The following is a 21,855-nucleotide window of genomic DNA, read 5'->3' as shown; positions in this document are numbered from 1 at the left end:
GTCGAACTGGTCGGAACCAGATGTTGGGTTTCCACGTGAGAGATTGGTAGCGGTAGATGCGAAATAACCCACGGACGGCACATGACTTCATTGTCAGAGCATAGTAATGAACCTTTCGGTACGTCTTGTCGTATTGACAAATGTAAATACTGAGATAAGCTTTGAGTTAATGCTCTATACCTGGCATGTTTATGAATCTGGAAATATAGGCTAGAGTTTGTCCGTACTATAAATTCCCGTTTTAAATACGATAACATTTCCACGGTGGGGGTACGGCCCACTAGAATGTACATATCGGAAGTGACTCTTGTCCAACGGAACGGGGAGATGACAGTAAATAGTTACTCTCATGCCTTCGTCTCCGAAAGAAGATCTCCAGCGGTGAAACGTCCACTCATACGGATGTGGATTCGATCCCCAGTAACCAATGGGGCGAATTCACCAAATATTTTACACTACCAGAGTAGTGAGGTGAATCCAAGTATTATGTCATTTCTTTTTCAGGATAGAAGTTTCCCAATGTAATAATTGTCATCATGTGCAGTTTGCAAAAATAAGTCAATAAATTGCTCCTCATTTCAATTTCAATAGGAAACAGTTTCCATATCTTTTTTATTGTAGTTAGTCCAGTATGCCCATGAAATTTAAGTTGTCACTTCCCAGTCCTATTGTGGAGTCCATAATTTGTATCCATGAATGAGTCGTCCCCCGTTACCTTAATTTGCATGCCCCGTTCATCCCTGTGTTGATTTGGTGCGCCTATATATAATTTTTTTTTGTTATTGATTAATTTTAAAAAAATCTTTTACGAACTGATCACTCCTGAGATTAAGGCTAGTCTGGGACTCAGGAGGTGAGCGGGTGCATTATATTTAATGATATATAGTTCATGAATCTTCACGATGATCGAAAGTGCCTGCATAATATATCAGTAGGTCAGAACGATTCTAGATCTTTTAGTGGGAGTCCTGTTATGAAGGCCCTGCTCATTCCCGTATCACTGACCATCATACAGCTGATTATTCGTGAGATACCATTGTCCGTTAGGTATCCTCTGAGGTCCTCAGTCGTTGTTTCCGGGTTAGCTTCCTGACGTATAGCCAGGAATTTTTCTCTGCAGCTTGCAGTCTGCTCTGACCGTCTCTCGCACCTCTTACAGCATCCTTCCTCTCTTTCCTGTTTCACTCAACACTACATTGATTGCAGCTCTAAACTCAGTTCTACAGCTGTTTACTGTAGGCTGTCGTTCATCTTCTTCCTTTACCTCTCCTCCTCTCACTTCTGATTATCAGGGTGGGCCGATCTGTCTGCCATTTTCAGGTTCCTGCTCTCTTCGTTTGAACCCACAATTTGCGGTCCCTGACGTGAATTTTTAATTGATAGATTCCATGGTTCCCTAGGTTCCTCTGCGTTTCAGGTGCTTTTGTAGTCCTGACTGCTATGTTCAGTGTTTCTCTCAATGGTGGTTGATTGATTTCTTGTAGCTTTTGTATACGGATTTCTTTAGTGCTAAATACACGCTATCCAGACTGGTCTACGTTCTTGTGAAGGAGAGATTCCTAGTGGAAGGCGTAAGACTCCAGTTCCTCCTGACATCTACAGTAACCTATAAGGAGCTACTACAGGACATTCATACCAAGAAAGCTACAATATGGAATGACTTCTACACAACAGATGCAATGATAAATCGAGATTGGAAACGAGCAGGATATGACTAACCAGGTTCGGCAAGCATGGATTTCGCCATAAAGTGTTCAAAACGGAACGATTCCATGATTCGGGACCTAACTGCGTGTGCAAAAGATGTGAGCAAGTATGTGACCGATATCATGTTATGAACTGCATACGGCGAGAAACCTTGACACAACTATGTCAATGAGTCTATCGTTGTAAATATCTCTCTCCTTGTATGTATGGCCATTTGCTGTAATACATTATTATTATTATTATTATTATTATTATTATTATTATTATTATTATTATTATTATTATTACACTTAATGATTACACTTAATGATTACATTTAATGCTCTGCCTTCAGTACTTTTTGGACTCTCTGTAGGCAAGGACGACAGAATATATCCACGGTATCTCCTGCCTGTATAAGAGACGACTAGAAGAGGTAACCCTCAGGGGTTCACATGGGAGCATTGTTTGATAACCACGGAAACCCTAGCCGAACCTCAAATTGTTCCCACTTCTGTCAGACTCCTCGCCCTGCGGTGTGCAACTACTCAGTGGCACGAAGTACAATACCATCAAGACGATATGGCGTGCGGCAAGTCAAATAATCCACTCTGACTAAAAGGTAGAGAAGGTGTATTATTTATATATACGAAGACGACTGATATTCAGATTTCTACTACAGGAATAAGTTTTATGTGGGTTAAGTGTATGTACATAAGCGTATTTATCGGTGTACCTTCGAATTAGGCCTAAATATTTTACATCTAGGCTTGAATTATCGTTCGAGATATAAAAAGAACTCTAGCAATAGACCTTCGAGTTATCAAAAATATACACTGCCCGAAAATAATAAGTGTATGACCTACTCCATAGAACAATAATTTACAACTAGCAATGGCACCAGATATAGGCTACCTGCATTCTTTAGAGATAAATTTCATAAACCGATTTTCATTCATATTTACACAATAAACTTAAATGTCCAAACAGCGTCAAAAACAAAGTGGGAATAGGCGCTCATCCAGTTATCCACCATGGTTTTCTTTCGTGTTTATTATAAGTTGTTCTTCCCGTAAAAACAAAAATCACCACCTCACCTCACGACGTATTCTCCAAGCATTTATTTACAGGAACTTGATTCTCACTTGAACCGAAACCTGAACCTGGAAAACCAAGCAAAATCCCTTTTAAAGTATGGAATTGTTTTATCTATGTAACATTATTATATTTATACTGATAATAAGTTAGAGCGCATTTCTATCAAATCATTCTTAGTTTATGTTGTGTAAACATTCAGTCTTTGAAGTATGTATACTAATTGGCATTGGTCGAAGGGTGACTTGGTTCCCGAGAAATTCATACAACAATTTCCCTTTTTAAGAGAGGATCAAGTATTTTCCATATTTATTATTTTTGCTAATGAAAATCTACTGCATGTTTCCATTCATTCGACCAGATCAGGAATGGAATGAATGAAGCCCCCATCTAGCTGCGAGGATAACAATTGTGCCGACTGCTGAAGCCTGTCTCACTTTTCTTGGGCAGCGATTAATGATTGACAGATGAAATGATATTGGAGAGTGTCGATGGAATGAAAGATGACAGGGAAAACCGGATTACCCGAAGAAAAATCTGCCCCGTCCTCACTTCGTCCAGCACAAATCTCACATGGTGTGACCGGGATTTGAACCATTGAACCCAGATGTGAGAGGCCAGCACTGCTAATAATTTTGAAATTATCTTCTTTGCTGATTTTGAGATAAAGGAAGTTGCATGCCTAATCTTTTGCGTATTGCAGGGAACAGATTATAATTGAGGCGTTAAGGCAGAAAGGCCTTTGCTGGCAAGATGTAGTGTTTACAGTGCACTATGTCTTCTGGTATGGGCTAGAATAAAATTGTTACTTTCATTGACCTGTCTCAGTCTTATACTTCGGTTTGACAATATGAAAGTGACTGAGGTATGAGCGATGCTAGTATTGCCAATCCTTGTGCAGCCAGTCCCTGCTATGAATGGTGTGAAAAAGTCACTCATAGGATCGGTTGGCGCACGCATCTCAATGGGCTTGGCAGGCAGACTGATGTGCAATAGCAACATCTGGCTCAGTGAGGAAAGCAACGGGAAACTACCTCACTCCTCATTTCCCGAGTACGCCTCTTCAGTGACACCTAGGCCATCTATGACAGTTAATGGTGAACCTGTTGAGGATCCAACCAGCCTTCGGGCTGAATACCCGACAACATTAACGCAGAAGTGGGCAAATTATGACTCGTGTTTAAATTAACTCTGAAACCCTCCTTAACTGAAACGTTTCCTCTACTGTTCTTTCCCTTGTCGCCTCGTTCTACACTAACCCATATCTGCCCAATTTATTTTTCTGTGGAATATTGCGATATATTTCGTGAGTACAGTTGTTTGCAACCTAAATGAAAGGCTTATGATGATTTTAGGTTTCATTAATATATTTTCGCGGAGATTTACCGTGTCGACATATGTCGACAGTGAGCATGAACGGGTAGGGTAAGAGACATGCTCAGAAAAAGGAACTTTTTTCGATTTTAAGCTTACATGAATGTAATAATTAATCAGTTAGTGAATATCAGTCACACAAGTGTTGAATAAGCAGAAAATATTTAAAAAAACTTGATTTAAAACGTAAATGTGGAACAGTTTCGTCTCAATTTAGAATGCATACTGTTTCAAAAGAAAAGGACAATATTCGTATGTTTAAAGTACTTGTTATACACACAATGCGAAATTTTGAGCAAGTATGATCACTCTGAAAAAAAGCAAAAAAGGAAAACTACGAGTAGAATTTCAAAACAGTTTAGTCTGCGTTTTGAGGTTACACTCTGCTTCTCTTCAACCAGTCTTTTTAGCGTGAGTGAAATGACTCGAAGCAAAGGACGTGGCGGCCAACGTTACATTTTTGCACTGTTTCCTGGTAGCTTTACCACAGTGAGCGCACCGCACTTGCTTCCCTCTTGTTTCGAGGTAGTGGGATACTCCATCGGAACGCACTTCTGGCAACACGCGTGAAGATACTTTCGTACTCGGTCTTCACGCGTTAGGATATACGTCCTAACGATGTAGCGTGTGAAGCCGAGAAGGTCTAAATTGGGATCAAACGGTAAAGTTGCCATGCATTGTCCATGGAGACGTTCAGAAGGAACACAATTAGAGGCCAGTACCATTTCCTGTTTTTGATGCTGACGCGGTAACAAGATGCATTTTGATCCAATTGATCGACGCTTCCCATGTGCATATTATGCAGAATTATACATGCTGGCTGAGTTACTGTTATGTATTTCATTTCAGCATTACCATTGTACCATTTTGACTTATTTTTGTACACACTAGTTCAGCATCAGCCCGGAGTTGATTACCAGAGAGTCTGTAAATATCTCCACAAGACTCATCATCATCATCGCTAACCCCGTCACTATGGAAAGCATTTTCAGGTTGTTCTATGTATATATTAGCATCTAGGATGTTTTGTGATTCCTCTAGGATGATTACGATCTGCTCGACGGTCACTCTGAGAAGAATAAATGAAAATTGTACATCAGTACTGAGGCAGTCCCATTCGCGCCCACTGTCGACATATGTCGACGTGGAAATGTTTTACTCTGTTAGACAAAAGCAACTATAAATCAGCCATAAATGAATTCAAAATCTGTTAAAGACATGTTTCGTTATTATGTTTACCACAACAGTCCGATCTTACTTTCAACTGTAACAATATTATAAGAAAATATTACTCACCGCGACGAAAGCGTCACCCTCTTGAGTGTATACGGAATGATATTTCATACGCAGCCACGATATAAGGCGCGAAAACGAGTGATTCTTGTTTTCGTGCTATGCAATAAGTATCAAACTATGAACTGTAAACAATGCACCTCAAAAATATTATTTAGGTTTGCCGATATAAAATCGACAATGTTCAGATATTAACGTCGATAAATGTCGACAGTGGGCACATATGGGCAAAACATCTGCTACCGTGAATGCAATACATTGGTTATTAGCAAATTGCTTTCCAGGCAATATCTGCCAATCCTTCGGTCTAAATTGTTTTGCGGGTTGCGTACTGGAAGTGTTTATGCCTATTGCTCACGGTAAAATGTTTCGTAAAATTTGTTGTACAATAAATTTTATAAAAATTTGATGAAAACAAGTTGTGTTGCTCACGGTCAAATTAATTTATAAAATCCGTGGAAACATCAGTATGGCCATCTATGAACTAACTTCTGAACTAAGAAGTGTATGTGCTGCCATCTATTGATAAACGTTTAAACCAAGAAACAGCTGTTCAACCTCCAGTGTGTTTGAGAGTATGACTCCAACAAACAAAGCAAAACTTGCGGCTTTAGCTGCAATTATATGTTGTACAGTGGTAAAAAGGAAGAAAAGAAATGCCAGGAAATGCTGGACTCGGGATTGGATAAAAAGAAGAGAAGAAGGTAGAGGATTGCTGTCCTTGGTTGAAAATGAGTTGAGGTTAGAAGACCAGCATTCATATAGGAATTTTCTAAGAATAGAGGAAGGCAGTTTTAAAAAACTTCTGGATCTTGTTGGTCCCAAAATTATTCGACAAGACACTAACATGAGGCAAGCTATTTCTCCTGAAATGAGACTGCAAGTGACACTCCGATTTCTGGCCACTGGAGAAAGTTACACCAACTTGATGTATTCAACTAGAATACCATTTGTAACTCTAGCACGTGTTATTCCTGAAACATGTAGGGAAATATACTCTTCACTGAAGGAAAAGTACATAAAGGTAAATATTTGAATTTATTTAAAGAACATGATTATTAAAAAATATTACATAAATATGTACAATATCGTCTTTTAGGCTGTGGGAACTCCTTTCCTAGTCTGTATTTAGTAGGCCTAATACTTCCAACTGAGCATCCATTATTGCTTTTTGAATTTTATGTTTGGTAAGAATTTTAATTTTTGTGTCGGTAAGAGCTCTCAGTTCTGAGGCAATAAATTTGCCAAATTCATCGTCTCCATCTTCAGTATTTGACACTGAGTGAAGCTCCTTTGAAGCCTGAAGGAGGACATCGTCTTCAATCGACCCCTTCTTCCGTTTTCGTGATGTGCCTGGAAATAATAATAATAATAATAATAATAATAATAATAATAATAATAATAATAATAATAATAATAATAATAATAATAATAATAATAATAAGTTAATTCACAGTGATTACATAAATAATATGCATGTTTCTGAATTAACGTCACTGCATAATGTCATAATGTGAGTAATTACCCTACTACAGTATACCATTAATAAGTTCTGGAAACCATTAACTTCCTAGAAAGTCGAGAAGGAAAATTTATCACCAGAAGATTGTCAATTTTCTTTTTGAACTCAATTACCTACAGTGTATTTTTGTTGCCTCAACAAATTGCTTAAAATATTATGTTTTGATATTTCTATAAACATATATAAGCTACCTGATGTACTTGCTGCAGGCTGTGATGTACATGACTGATTGTCAGTATTTTCTTCTTCATATACAGTCAGCATCCCATTGTCATCGAATTTTACAGAGTCATCAGGCAGAGTAACCTTTAAAACAAACACAATGTTTTTCAGGTTCCAGATACTGTGACTGGATGGCTTGAGATTGCACATGAATTTCAAGAGAAATGGAATTTCCCTAATTGTTTGGGTGCATTGGATGGGAAGCATATACAGTTTGCAGCTCCTAGATCAAGTGGTTCTCACTATTATAATTATAAGGGTACTAACAGCATTGTTTTGCTTGGTCTGGTGGATGCCCATTATAAATTCATATACATTGATGTTGGGACCAATGGACGAGCAAGTGATGGAGGTGTCTACCAAAACAGCACCTTGTTTGCATCAGTCCAAAATCAAACACTGAACATTCCTCCCCCTTGCAAACTTCCTGAAACTGAGTGTGAAGTGCCATATGTAATGATTGCAGATGATGCTTTTCCCCTCTCTTCCAACCTAATGAAGCCTTTTGGGTACAGAGGGCTGACAAGAGAGCAGAAAATTTTCAACTACAGATTAAGTAGGGCCAGATGTGTAGTTGAAAATGCATTTGGCATCATGGCAAACGTTTTTAGGGTATTATTGAGTAAAGTGACACTCTCTGTTGACAAAGTGGAATCCATTGTCCTTGCTACCTGTGTATTGCACAACTTCCTTTTGGAAGAGAACAGGGGAGTTTATATGCCACCTCACAGTGTGGATGAAGAAAATGTACAAGAAGGCAGTGTGCAATTAGGGGAGTGGAAAAGGGATCTCATCATGGGAGAAATCCAGAGGCAAGGTGGAAACAGAGTTTCGCAAACACCACTATCAGGAACACACTGAAAGACTACTTTAATGGTGTAGGCAAAGTATCATGGCAAGATCACTGTGTGGATAAATTTCGATTCTAGTTATTTATAACAAACATGTAATTGTATTTCTCTGTGACTGTCATTTACAATATTGTGTTAAAATGGACCCTTCTTATAAATGTAGGTGTACAATAGAGTTTCACATTTTAGAAAATAATTTAAGCCCATAATAGTATAGTGAATAGATACTTAGTTACCACTCTTTGAGATGAAAGTTTATATTCAATTTTCTTTCTACTTTTGAAATTATGAGTTAATTTTAATTTGTAAGGGTGTAGTTTTAATTAGACAAGTATGTTTGGAATTATGTTTATCACAGTTGTTCCTCTTAAGGTTGGCTAAATATTTAGCTACTATTCTTGTAGATTAACATGTCTGTGTCTGTTAGGTCAACAGCCCAGAGGCTGGTTGGATCCTCAAATAGCATCACCAAAGGCTATGCAGTTATAGGGAAACCACAAAAATCAATGGCAGTACCAAAATGAGGTATACTAGGCAAGATGAGGAGTGAGGTAGTTTGCCATTGCTATCCTCACTGGGCCAGACAGTGCCACTGTAACACAACTAACCCTATGAGCAACACCTTTCATGACACTCAGCCACACTGGTTGTGCTCTGAACGTCATTAATCAGCACCACCCATACCCCAGCAACTTCCATATTGTCACAGCCATGGATGAGACTGGGACTTCAGTGGAAGCTACACTTTACTCTGGCCTGTGCCAAGAGATGGATGCAAAAGTACTGTAACCATCAAGAAATGACAGCAGACAGTAGATTAACATAATTTGTAATATACCAGTATTAGCCCTTGTAGAATGTTTCAACACCCTGTACTTTGCACAGCCATCGCTCAGCTTTCAAATAGTACAGTACATGACATAATAAAATAATTGAATTAGTGCAGGAATTCATATATTAACTTAAGTTATTGAGTGTTTACAGGTATTTTAATTTATGGTGCTGTCTATCATTAAAATATGATTTAAAGTAATCCACCTAGGCCTAGTTGTCTTTACTGCATTACAGCCTACATGAATGCTCAGTAATTAAATTGTGTACAGGTTCTGTATTGACTATTATGATCAAAATAAGTATCTATATGTCCACCTTTTCAATACTTTTATAATTTAATAGTATCCTTAGATTATTTCACATGGTCCATGGTTACTGGTTACCGTGTAAAATAATTTAAAGAGACTATTAAATTATGGTCCATGGCTACCATGGCTACCATGTAAATAATCTACAGAGATCATTAAATTTTAAAAGTATTGGATAGGTGGACATATACTTCTTTTGATGCAGAATATTCCTCTTACTCACACATACTCTCTACCTTCACAGCTTATGAAGGAATACAATTTGGCTAACCCTGAATTTTACATATGCATGGATGCAAAAGGTATGTATCCCATGTCTCAGAAATATTCAGACATAACCTTGCATCCCCCATTGATAGAGTTATTGATGTTTGATTAACTCTGACTGTCAATATCCTCCATTGAAATGAATACATTTATCCCACCACCTACTAGAAGAGTCAATCATAACATGCTGGAAAATTTGTGGGTCAGGAAGACAGATAGCAAAACAAAAGGTGGAGTTTCACATTCAAAGAACATCACTCTCCTACTCACACACAAAAAAATTAATTTTCATATTTAAATTTGGTTGTTGCACAGGTCCCATGTGACATGACTATCTTGTAACCTATGAAATCTAGATTTAGAAATAAGCTTTACCTGACTGTCATCACTGCTACAAGTTGTATTCATATCCAAATTTGATTTGCTGCTCCTGGTAGCAATATGTGGAATAAGGAACAGCATACGGTCATACCAAGCAAATGTTGGTTTGTATACTTCATTACCACCCATTCCACTGTGTAAACATTTCATAAGCTTATTCCTGAAAACAAACAATGGAATGTAATCTACTACAGTATACTTGCAGATTTAAATAAGTCAGCCACGTTTTAATATACACTGAAGAACAAAAAACCTGTTTATTGGTACACAGTAGGCTGTACATTAATAATTACTGCATTTAAATTTTTGACAGGTTACCAAGTCAACCGTGAATGCATGAATAGAACTAGCTTTACTATCTGCCATATTATAAACTTCATATCAAATTTAAAGAAAAATCATTCAATCAATCTCAAATAATTACGATTGATCGAATTCAGTACTAACCTCTCATTAGTGAATTGAGTTCGAAGCCCGTTTATCTTCGACTTCACATCAGCCGGGCTTGTATTCGGCCGAACTTGTGACACAATTTTGGCGATTGTGTTTTCTGCCTCTCTTCTTGCATTTCTCTTGTGGTAAAGTGGCGTTTTAACTTCGTACAAACAAGTATATTTCTGGTATTCGTCCAGTAAAACACTAACAGCTTCCTTAGTCCACCCGGAACCTGCCATTTTAGAAAGAAGTGTTTGTTTACAATCGAGCTTCGCAATCTTCTCACGACGTAGCGCCAGCATCATCATGATGTCACCTTCGCTGATTGGTTCATTTCGTAAAATTAATTTTACGGAATAGAACATGTCCTATTTTATGAAAGTTTTGTCAAAGGTTTTATAACATTTAAATTTGACCGTGAGCAACAGAAATTTTATAACATTAAATTATTGTACAATAAATTTGACAGAAAATTTTACCGTGAGCAACAGGCTTAATGGGCGTTCAAAATTGTGTTCATCACTGTCTTAGGAAGTTTAATGTAAACGTTGAGAGATGAGTCACTCAACACTTTGCGCACTCCTGCTATCTCGACGAAAACCAAGGAAAAACTTTTAATGAGCTTTGGTTGTAAAGGCACGTGCAGTCGAACGTCGATATCTCGGAGGCTGAAAAATACTGCGAGGTATCAAACATTCGAGTTATAAGAAAACGTGCAGACTATTTCGGCTTCACAAAAAATTCTCAGTTGGTGGTGGTGGTGATTATTGTTTTAAGAGCAAGTACAACCGGGCAACCATCTTCTATATAACACTAATCGGAGAGAAACATGGAATGTGAGAAGGTGCTAACATTAGGACCTAGGAAAATAGGAACATTCCCAGAGAGGAAGCTAGGTGGACCGAGGTTAGGGAGCTTTCCATCAGTAAATCCACGGACCTCTGGGTTATGGGCCCAGCACGCTTCCACAGAGAACTTAAAAGCGGAAATACGGACGGCCCAGCGAGCGAGTCTACCAGTCGAACGAGGCTTCCGTAAAACCCAAGAGAGAGCCTGATTGTCCGTCTCAAGGTCGAACTCAGAGTGCTCAATGTAAAAACGGAATTTTTCCAAAGCGAACAAGACAGCGAGCGCTTCGAGCTCGTACACAGAGAATTTTACTTCCGCAGAGGTTAACGTTCTGGACGCATAAGCAACCGGACGGCGCCCTAGCTCAGTGTCTTGGAGAAGAACTCCAGCAATAGCGCTCCCAGAAGCATCCGTCTGAACAATAAATCGCTTGGAGAAATCCGGGATAGTTAAAACAGGAGGGTTAGCAATAGCAGATTTTAAATCCTCAAAAGCAACTTGCTGTTCCGATCCCCAAACAAACTTTACTCCTTTCTTCCGAAGATAGTTCAATGGAATAGCCCTGTGAGCAAAATTGGGCACGAACTTCCTAAAGAAATTACACATGCCGATGAAACGGGCAACGGCTTTCACGTCACGAGGCGGAGGGAACTCACTTATCGATTTGGTGCGATCAGGATCAATAATTACTCCACTAGATGACACAATATGTCCCAAGAACGAAATCTGTGGTCTGGCGAACGAGACCTTGGTAGGTTTGACAGTTAAACCTGCCTTCTGAAGACGGCTAAAAACTTCACGCAGATGATGGACATGTTGATCAAAATCCTCACTGAAAACAATCAGATCATCTAAATAATTAATAACGAACTTGAATTTGATGTCAGAAAGAACTGTGTCTAACAAACGAGACAAAACAGAAGCACCCGTGGCCAATCCGAACGGGATTCTCTGGAATTCGAAAAGGTTCCAGTCTGTAGCAAAAGCTGTTAAATGCTTAGATTCCTCTGCCAGGGGAATTTGAAAATATGCCTGATTCAGATCTAAGGAAGTGAAGACCGTAGCCTTACTGAACCAAGCAAAACACGATTGTAAATCAGGCAATGGGACAGATTCAATAGCAATATTCCTGTTCAGTGCCCTATAGTCAATTACAGGATGCAACCCACCTTGTGGTTTAGGAACCAGAAATACCGGTGACGAGTAGGCAGACGTAGACCTCCGAATGATACCCTGATCTAACATAGCTTGGATTTGCTCCTTGAGGACTTTCATTTTGGGCGGTGCTAAACGATACGGTGGTGATTTAACAGGGGTGTGATTGGTAAGCTCGATCTTGTACTCAAGGACGTTTGTTAGCCCTAGTTTATCCGTAAGGACATCGGAAAATTCCTTACACAATCTCTGAATACACCCTGCTTGCTCAGACGTCAGATGAGACACATCAGGTAGGGCAACATCAACAGACGACAACATAGTCTCATTCGACTTGACATTCCCATTCAAAGGATATTGATGAAACACAGGGATCAATACCTTGGGCTGAAACTGAAAATGAATAGATCCTGCAAACAAATTAAGAATGAGCCCAGAATGTGCAATGAAATCGGCTCCCAGAATGACTGCACAGGATAACTCGTTGACCACCACGAAGCTGAATTTCCAAGAAAAGGAAGCTATTCTTACAGAAACCCTAAATCTGCCAAGAATACCTAGCTTACTGCCATTCGCCGTCACATACGTAGAAGACACAGGTTCTAGTTTATTACACTTATTGGAGCTCTTTAACAGTTCATAAAGTTCCTTATCAATCAAGGACACTACGCTCCCAGAATCAACTAGGGCAGACATGGGTACCTTGTTTAGTTTAACATTCAAATAGGGCAGTTGAGGTCGATGAATGGCCTTTACTCGAGTCCAATCTCGCAAATTACTAGCAGACCCAAACAAACGGCTTTCAAACAAACTTGAAAGATCAGAACAACCTTCAGTTTCAGGAATGAACATCGGCGAATGACCGTTGAGTGCGTCCGGCACTCCTTCTGCTACTCTGTTACATGATAGCTTCCCTAGTCAGCTTCTGATGCCGCGATCACCTGTAGATGATTGGGTACGATTTCGTTGAAGTACAGGACAATTAGGACGTACATGTGTGTTAGACCCACACTCGTAACACTTACGTTCCACGGGCTGAGGACCGGAGTCACTACTGCTAGGTTTAGAAAACTGCCGCCGAGGGCAAGCATTTCGTAGATGATCAGCCGATTTACACAGAAAACAACGTCGTGTTTTGTCTACAGAAGGCGAAACAGGGACAGAAGCGCTACTAGATGACGGTCTATCGATATTACGGAGTGAGTCCGCATATTTCACTCCTTCTGCCGCAACACAAGCGTTTTCTAGCTCAAGGAAAGAATTAGGCCTTGATGAAAATGACAAGTAAGACCTATACTCAGGCGTCAGACCTTCAACAATAGAACTCACAATCTCACCTTCCGAATATTTCAAGCGGAAAACTCTCGAAAACATTTTAATGTCCCGAACGTACTCTGAGAGTGATTCATTACTTCGTTGTACTCGAAAGAAATGTCGCTGCACTAGAGATAATAGTGCTCTGGTAGGAATACATTCACGTAACAGTTTCGCGTGGAAATCCCCAAGAGAATCACGTTCAGACATAGCCACAGCTATGCGACTGGCTAAGTTTCCAGAAGCATGCGGATAAATTATTTGAAATATCAGATCATCTTTGACACCATATACAGCACTATGCTCGAGAAATTCAATTAGAGTGCGCAGGAACTCAATAACTTGTTCGATAGAGTCAATAGAATAAGACTTCATCCCTTTAAGAAGTAATTGCAGCGGATGTGGTAGCTTTGCAAAATTAACGACTGAAGAAATATTCTCTGTCTCACATGAATCATTGCCGGATGAAATGGGGTGACCAGCCGGTGGTTGCGAAAGTCCCTGTTCAGTAAGTTCAGCAACATCAGCAGACTTATTTTCAGCAGAGACAGAAAACAAGTTATCTCCCATCCCCAGAAGAGTCTCAATTTTATTCGACCACAAAACTAATAAAGTTTTCACATCATCGCCCATACTATCACCAAATAATGCCTGGAGATCAGACACACGGTTCCTGTAATGAAGCAGGCGAGCTTTAATACGACGAATCTGCTTTCGTGTGACATCACTTTGACCTTGACTAAACTCGTCTAACGTGGACTCTATTTGGGACAGCGAAACCCCGATACGACCTAACGCACTCTCAAGAACAATGGAAGGTTGACAGCTCGATAAACTAACAGGGTTACGTAACGAGGAACGAAGAAGTCTAATAGTATCGTCTAATGTACCGGCAGGAGAAATGCCCCTAATACACAGTTCATATCCCAGCTCCTCGATTCGTAGCAATTCGAGACCGAAACAGTCGCGTATCTTATCCTCATTAACGGGTCCCATTGACCCGAGTGCATCTTTACTAGTATCAGTCGTAATTGCTCCTTTAAATACGAAAGAATAATAGACAAGACTGAATTTACTGATGGAAACCACGCTCTGCTACCACCTGGGAAGGTGCTAACATTAGGGCCTAGGAAAATAGGAACATTCCCAGAGAGGAAGCTAGGTGGACCGAGGTTAGGGAGCTTTCCATCAGTAAATCCATTTGTCTTTTATTCACTGACTACATATGTACAACATTATGTATAACATAATAGCTGAAAGACTCGTTAAAGGTAAACCAATAAACCTCTATTGGCCTCTTACGTATAAGACAGAACAGGAGATCTGTTACCCCACAGAAAATATAAGAGAGACAAGTAGTTAACATTAAAGAAAAGAAACGGCCTTCAACTGGCCATAGGCCCCTGGACTACGAACCCGGCCCATCCAAACAGCACAGCACACACAGAAGCACAACTCAAATCCACTTACACACACCCATTCGCGGCCACACGCATTAACCTTTCACTCAATACACACACATACAACATTCACTCACTAATTATTTGTCGCTCTCTTGAGCAACTACTGGGAGGTTCCTTTCGAACCCAAGGCTTCTGGGCTGCGAACATCGGAGCGTAAGTCGTGAGTGAATGTTGTATGTGTGTGTATTGAGTGAAAGGTTAATGCTTGTGGCCGCGAATGGGTGTGTGTAAGTGGATTTGAGTTGTGCTTCTGTGTGTGCTGTGCTGTTTGGATGGGCCGGGTTCGTAGTCCAGGGGCCTATGGCTAGTTGAAGGCCGTTTCTTTTCTTTAATGTTAACTACTTGTCTCTCTTATATTTTCTGTGGGGTAACAGATCTCCTGTTCTGTCTTATACGTAAGAGGCCAATAGAGGTTTATTGGTTTACCTTTAACGAGTGTTTCAGCTATTATGTTATACATAATGTTGTACATATGTTGTCAGTGAATAAAAGACAAATGGATTTACTGATGGAAAGCTCCCTAACGTCGGTCCACCTAGCTTCCTCTCTGGGAATGTTCCTATTTTCCTAGGCCCTAATGTTAGCACCTTCTCAAAGGGGTCCGACATTTCGAAAAATGAAAGTAACGGCCAAAGAAAGACAAGGGCCACGAAGGGCGTGAAAATGAGACACCCTAGCCCTCGCAAACCTAATAGCGTCGGGGTCGGAAAATAACAAGTGTTGACCAAGGGAGGTCGACAGGATAGATGAAAGTGAGGAGCCTGGCACAAGTAAGTGGAAGCAATGTCAGATCTCAGCTGAGGGCCACGTGGTCGCCAACCCACGCTCCAAAGCTCAGAGCCCCTGGGGCCCCTTTTAGTCACCTCTTACGACAGGCAGGGGATACCGTGTGTGTTATTCTACTGCCCCCACCCACAGGGGGTATTGTCGGTTGTACCTTTGGTTATTCCATTCACCTTCTTTAACCAATGTTACTAATTTTTTCTCTATATCTATAATTCTAATACTAGATTATTTGATATCGTAAAAGTCAGCGTTTATAAAATTATTTTCATTATGCCTTAACAAGCAATATTCTCATTGTACGACACTTACAAATTTCTGTTCAATGTTAGTCAGCTTTCTTTGCTGTTTTATCTATGCCGAGAGTTGTGAAGTAACCTAAAATAAGGTTTAAAGCTGCTGTAGTGTTCAGCTACTCAATGCCATGATGTACAATACCATTAAGATACTATGGCGTGCGGCAAGTCAAATAATACAGTCTGCCTAAAATGTAGAGAAAGTGTATTATTATATATACGGAGACTACTGAAATTCAGGTTCCTACTACAGGAACCAGTTTTATGTGGTATAACTGAGTATAAAGTACATAAGCGTAATTATTGGTGTAACTTCGAATTATTTTACATGTGGGCTTGAACTATCCTTCGAGATATAAAAAGAACTCTAGTAATAGATCTTCGAGTTATCAAAAATATACACTGCCCGAAAAGAATTAGTGGAACACGTTTTTGAACGTATGACCTAACGCATAGAACCATAATTGATAACTAGCAATGCTACCAGATATATTATTTGGAGATAAATTACAAAAATGATTCTCATTCATTTTTGCACAACAAACTTAATTGTCCAAACAGCGTCAAAAACAAAGTGGAAATAGGCACTCATCAGGTTATCCAGTTTGGTTTACTTCCGAGTTTGACACTTTTAGTATCATGTATGCCATCCGCCACACCCTGAAACATACGTGAAATATTTTGCACAAATCAACAGAAGCCGGTGTATAGTATTCATTCCGATTCCTCAATAATGAGAGTCTGTGAGAGGTATTGGACAGTCTGTGGTACAAAAGAGTGGTCACTAACACGTCTGTCAAGCATGTCCCATACGTCTTCTATGGGATTCAGGTCGGGATTCAGCGCTGGCCATTCTGTCATACGACTAAGGGACTTGACTGTAAACGTTCTGAGATGAGGCACTCAACAATTTGCCCACTCCTGTTATCTGGACGAAAACCAAGAAACAACCTTTAATGAACTTCCATATCTCGGAGGCTGAAAAATACTTCGTTCTAGATGTCGTCCGCTACATGCACCCTGTATGAGAAGTACTTCAGGGCCAACACCGTACGCAGCAACCATTACATGGTCATAAGATCTGGCGGCAAGGCGGCCACGGACAACGGCAAGATCCGTACGACTGTCGATGCTGATACCAATCCAAACCATCGCAGAACCTTGTCCAAATCTGTCCACTAGCTGTACAAAATTTGGTAACTAACAATCACCATGGTCTCTCTATACACGTACATGGCCATAAATTTTGATTAATGGGAAATCATTACTCATCTGTGAACAACACAGCTGTCCAATGGCGAAGTTGTTAACTGACGTGATTATGGGCGAACAGAAGGCCAACTGCTTGATGTTGCCGCATTAAGCGAGGCATTCGAACGCGTTATCTAGATCGTACGTTCCTTTCGCGTAACCTGTTCTTTACTGTCTGATTGGATACTGTGACTCCTATTGCCCTTCTGAGGTCTTGTTGCAGTTTTCCGGCACTGGTTGTACAACGAAGCAACGCAGAATTGGATAGATGTCGGTCGTCCAACCCGCTTGGTAACAATAATTTCGTGTGGCTATTTCTAGCCGGGTGCAGCACTTGTAAGGCAGACCCTCCGATAAGGGAGGGCGGCATCTGACATGTGTAGGTAACTGCGTGTTATTGTGGTGGAAGGTAGTGTTATGTGTGGTGTGTGAGTTGCCGGAATGTTGGGGACAGCACAAACACTCAGTCCCCGATCCAAGGGAATTAACCATTTAAGGTTAAAATCTCTTACACTGCCGGGAATCGAACTCTGGACCCTCTGAATCAAAGGCCAGCACGCTAGCCATTTAGTCATGAAGCCGGACAATCCGCTTTGTGAACTGACCTGATTTCGTAACAGATAAATAACAGACGACGCAGACATTTAAGTCCTTGGCAACACGACGAAAAGTCCACCCTTCTTGGATCAAAGTGGCTGCTCTTGCGACTTGTACGTCGTTAAGATGTCCGATTGTACTTGCTCGAAGTTATACGAACCTCGAAAATGACAGCTGTTTACCTCGCTACGACTCACCGACACATGGCAAATCATTTTGTTTTGGGGGTCTCCTGACACTGCTACTATAAAAACAGCGTGACTCACATATGTCCTGCTTTGAATATACAGCGGGTATGTCAAGGTGGCGAGCTGACTGACAACTCTGCACGCATGGGAAATAGCTGTTACGAGCGCCAGCCCAGGACGTTATCAGATAGCGTAAGATTGGACGGGTGTACATCACACGTTCATAACTATCGTATAGGGCCCGGATGTTTATGCAGTAATAGGTTAGAATGCAAATTTACTGAAGCGAGTAACAAGTAGAGTATACCCGCACGATGGTAGTGCTATGAAGTTTGCATAAACATTAGGGGTTTAGCCCATTAGAACCCCCTAGAATTTATGTTACTCCCACTACATTACGTTAGAGCGGGCTAGTCGACATTTCCTACCAAATAATTTTGTTACTAAATAATTTCGTTAGTAGGAAATGTCGACTAGCCCGCTCTAACGTAATGTAAAGGGAGTAACGTAAATATTAGGGGTTCTAATGGGCCGAACCCCTAGTGTTTATGCAAACCTCATAACACTACCGTCGTGTGGGTAGACTCTACTTATTATTCGCTTCAGTAAGTTTGCCTTCTAACCTGAAATCCACAGCCTGTTTCCAGTCATTAGACCGGTCAGGAATAGAATGAATTAAGCCCCCATCTAGCGGTGAGGATAGGAATCGTGGTGGCTGCCGAAGCCTGTCGCACTCCTCTGGGGCAATGATTAATGAATGGAAGATGAAATGAAATGATACTGGAGAGTGTTGCTGGAATGAATTATGACAGGGAAAACTGGAGTACCCGGAGAAAAACCTGTCCCGTCTCCGCTTTGTCCAGCACAAATCTCATATGGATTGACCGGGATTTGAACCACGGAACCCAGCGGTCAGAGGCCCGCGCGCTGCCGCCTGAGCCACGGAGGCTCCTAGTTTGCATTCTAACCTATTATTGCATAAACATCCTGGCCCTACTACCGTACTTTGTACAACATATGTATATATTCTTTCATATAAGGGCGTACATAATTAAATGTGTTCGATTTAGTTTTTATTTTGTTTCCAATTTGCTTTACGTCGCAGCGACACATACAGGTCATATAGCGACGATGGACAGGATAGGGCTAGGAGTGGGAAGTGGTGGTGGTGGTGGTGATTATTGTTTTAAGAGGAAGTACAACTAGGCAACCATCCTCTATATAACACTAATCAGAGATAAAAAATGGAAGGGATCCGACACTTCGAAAAAAGAAGATATCGGCCAAAGAAAGAAAAGGGCCACGAACGGCGTGAAAATGAAAGACTCCCTAGCCCTCGCAAACCTAACAGCGTCGGAGTCTGAAAAGAACAAGAGTTGACCAAGAGAGGTCGGATAGGATAGATGAAAGTGAGGAGTCTGCCACAAGTAAGTGGAAGCAATGTCAGGACTCAGCTGAAGGCCCCGTGGTCGCCAACCCACGCTCCAAAGTTCAGAGCCCCTGAGGCCTCTTTTAGTCGCCTCTTACAGCAGGCAGGGGATACCGTGTGTGTTACTCTACCGCCCCCACTCACAGGGCGTTTAGTAGTGGGAAGGAAGCGGTCATGGCCTTAATTAAGGTACAGCCCCGGCATTTGCCTGGTGTGAAAATGGGAAACGACCGAAAACTATCTTCAGGGCTGCCGACAGTGGGGTTCGAATTCACTATCTCCCGGATGCAAGATCACAGCTGTGGGCCCTTAAACACAAGGCCAACTCACCCGGTTTAAAGGTGTTCAACACGGAGTTTGTATATTTTTTATTTAGCGCATGTCTACACCATTAAAATTTAATATTTCAAATTACCTCAAAATAAAGTTACGAACTAATATCCAGTTCACGAATGTAGTCTAATGATCGCTCCGTCATAACCAGGAACTCTGTTCTATCGCCAGGGAAAAACTCTCAGAGTACATTCTTGAATAATACGATGAACAGTCTGCATTTCAGCACAACATTCACAATTTGGAGAAGTTATTTTCTTCCCCTTGTGCAGGAAATCGGTTCAGCTACCAATGTTGGTTCTTATTCGGTTAAGAACCGACTAGATCTTGTGTGATAATAACAGAAGTTTTGAATTTTATTTGTTGAGAATATGATTGCACCGAGCTTGATAGCTGCAGTCGCTTAAGTGTGACCAGTATCTAGTATTCGGGAGATAGTGGGTTCGAACCCCACTGTCAGCAGCTCTTGATAAGGTTTCCTGTGGATTCCCATTTTCACACGAGGCAAATGCTGGGGATGTACCTTAATTAAGGTCACGGCCGCTTCCTTCTCACTCCTTACCCTTTCCTATCCCATCGTCGCCATAAGACCTATCTGACTGGCCGTGCGGTTAGAGGCGTGCGGCTGTGAGCTTGCATCCGGGAGATAGTGGGTTCGAATCCCACTGTCGGCAACCCTGAAGATGGTTTTCCGTCGTTTCCCATTGCCACACCAGGAAAATGCTGGGGCTGTACTTTAATTAAGGCCACGGCCGCTTCCTTCCAACTCCTAGCCCTTTCCTATCCCATCGTCACCATAAGACCTATCTGTGTCGGTGCGACGTAAAGCCGCTTGTAGAAAAGAATATTGCACTCGGCTGTCCCAGATACTACTGCTGTGTACGTCCAGTGCTCTATCATCCGGCTCTGTCACAAGGTACAGTAGATTGATAAAGCGCCAATGGCTTTACCTCGCACCGACACAGATAGGTTTTATGGCGACAATGGGAAAGGAAAGGCCTAGGAGTTGGAAGGAAGCGGCCGTGGCCTTCATTAAGGTATAGCCCCAGCATTTGACTGGTGTGAAAATGGAAAACCACGGTAAACCATCTTCAGGGCTGCCGACAGTGGGATTCGAACCCACTATCTTCCGGATGCAAGTTCACAGCCGCGCGCCTCTAACCGCACGGCCAACTCGCCCGGTGATTGATACATCTATGATTGCTCAGTTAGTCAGTCAGTCCTTAGGGAAACAATGGTTCCTTTCACTCTAATATCGTTAGGCCCTGAACAATCAACACACACTACATTCTCAGTTCGTTCTGTTTCCCACGAACCTACTACGCTGGCGTAGCAGGGGGAGAGGTGATACTCTCACGTGGCGCGTACTAGGTGGCGGATAGGGGGGTCCTAACCGGCTTGCCGGCGGACTTGAGGGAAATCAAATACCTCTCGCGGACAAAACACACTACCCCTGTGGGTGGGGGACGCAGATGAAGAATACACCCACGGTATCCCCTGCCTGTCGTAAGAGGCGACTAAAAGGTGCGACCAAGGGATGATTGTCTTAGAACCATGAAACTACTTGTGCTTAGTACCACCACGCGGGGGACACCATTGGTCGCTTTTACTTGCGCGTAGTACCACTATGTTAGGTACCAAATGGGTTTGTGATTAGTAGCACGCAGGAGCACCGTGCGGTCAGGGTTTTACAGTACCTGTGATTAGTACCACTACATTAGCGGCACCATGGATGAGCGACACCATGGTTCTGGCTTGCCTATGATTAGTACCCACTATGTAAGGTATGAGGGGCCGATGACCTAGATGTTAGGCCACTTTAAACAACAAGCATCATCATCATCATCGTTCTGTTTCTTTTGGATCCGCAGCACTCACAGATTCTCCTCGAAAATTAATCTCGTCCCGTCGGCAAAGCGATACTCGTGT

At 41.4% G+C, this 21,855-nt stretch overlaps 1 long non-coding RNA gene across 1 annotated transcript; it reads right to left on the bottom strand.

The window, feature by feature from the left end:
• Positions 1-6,776: 6,776 nt before the first annotated feature.
• On the bottom strand, positions 6,777-9,948 carry LOC136874661 (uncharacterized). The gene is made up of 3 exons (XR_010860271.2): positions 9,828-9,948; positions 7,162-7,276; positions 6,777-6,801 (listed from the first exon to the last, which is right to left on the bottom strand). It is a non-coding gene; the product is annotated as an uncharacterized lncRNA (long non-coding RNA).
• Positions 9,949-21,855: the final 11,907 nt, after the last annotated feature.

This window comes from Anabrus simplex, chromosome 5, assembly GCF_040414725.1.
Source record: "Anabrus simplex isolate iqAnaSimp1 chromosome 5, ASM4041472v1, whole genome shotgun sequence".
NCBI lineage: Eukaryota > Metazoa > Arthropoda > Insecta > Orthoptera > Tettigoniidae > Anabrus > Anabrus simplex.
Note: the sequence above shows the minus strand (reverse complement) of the source record. Positions and strands in the feature narration are given on the sequence as shown.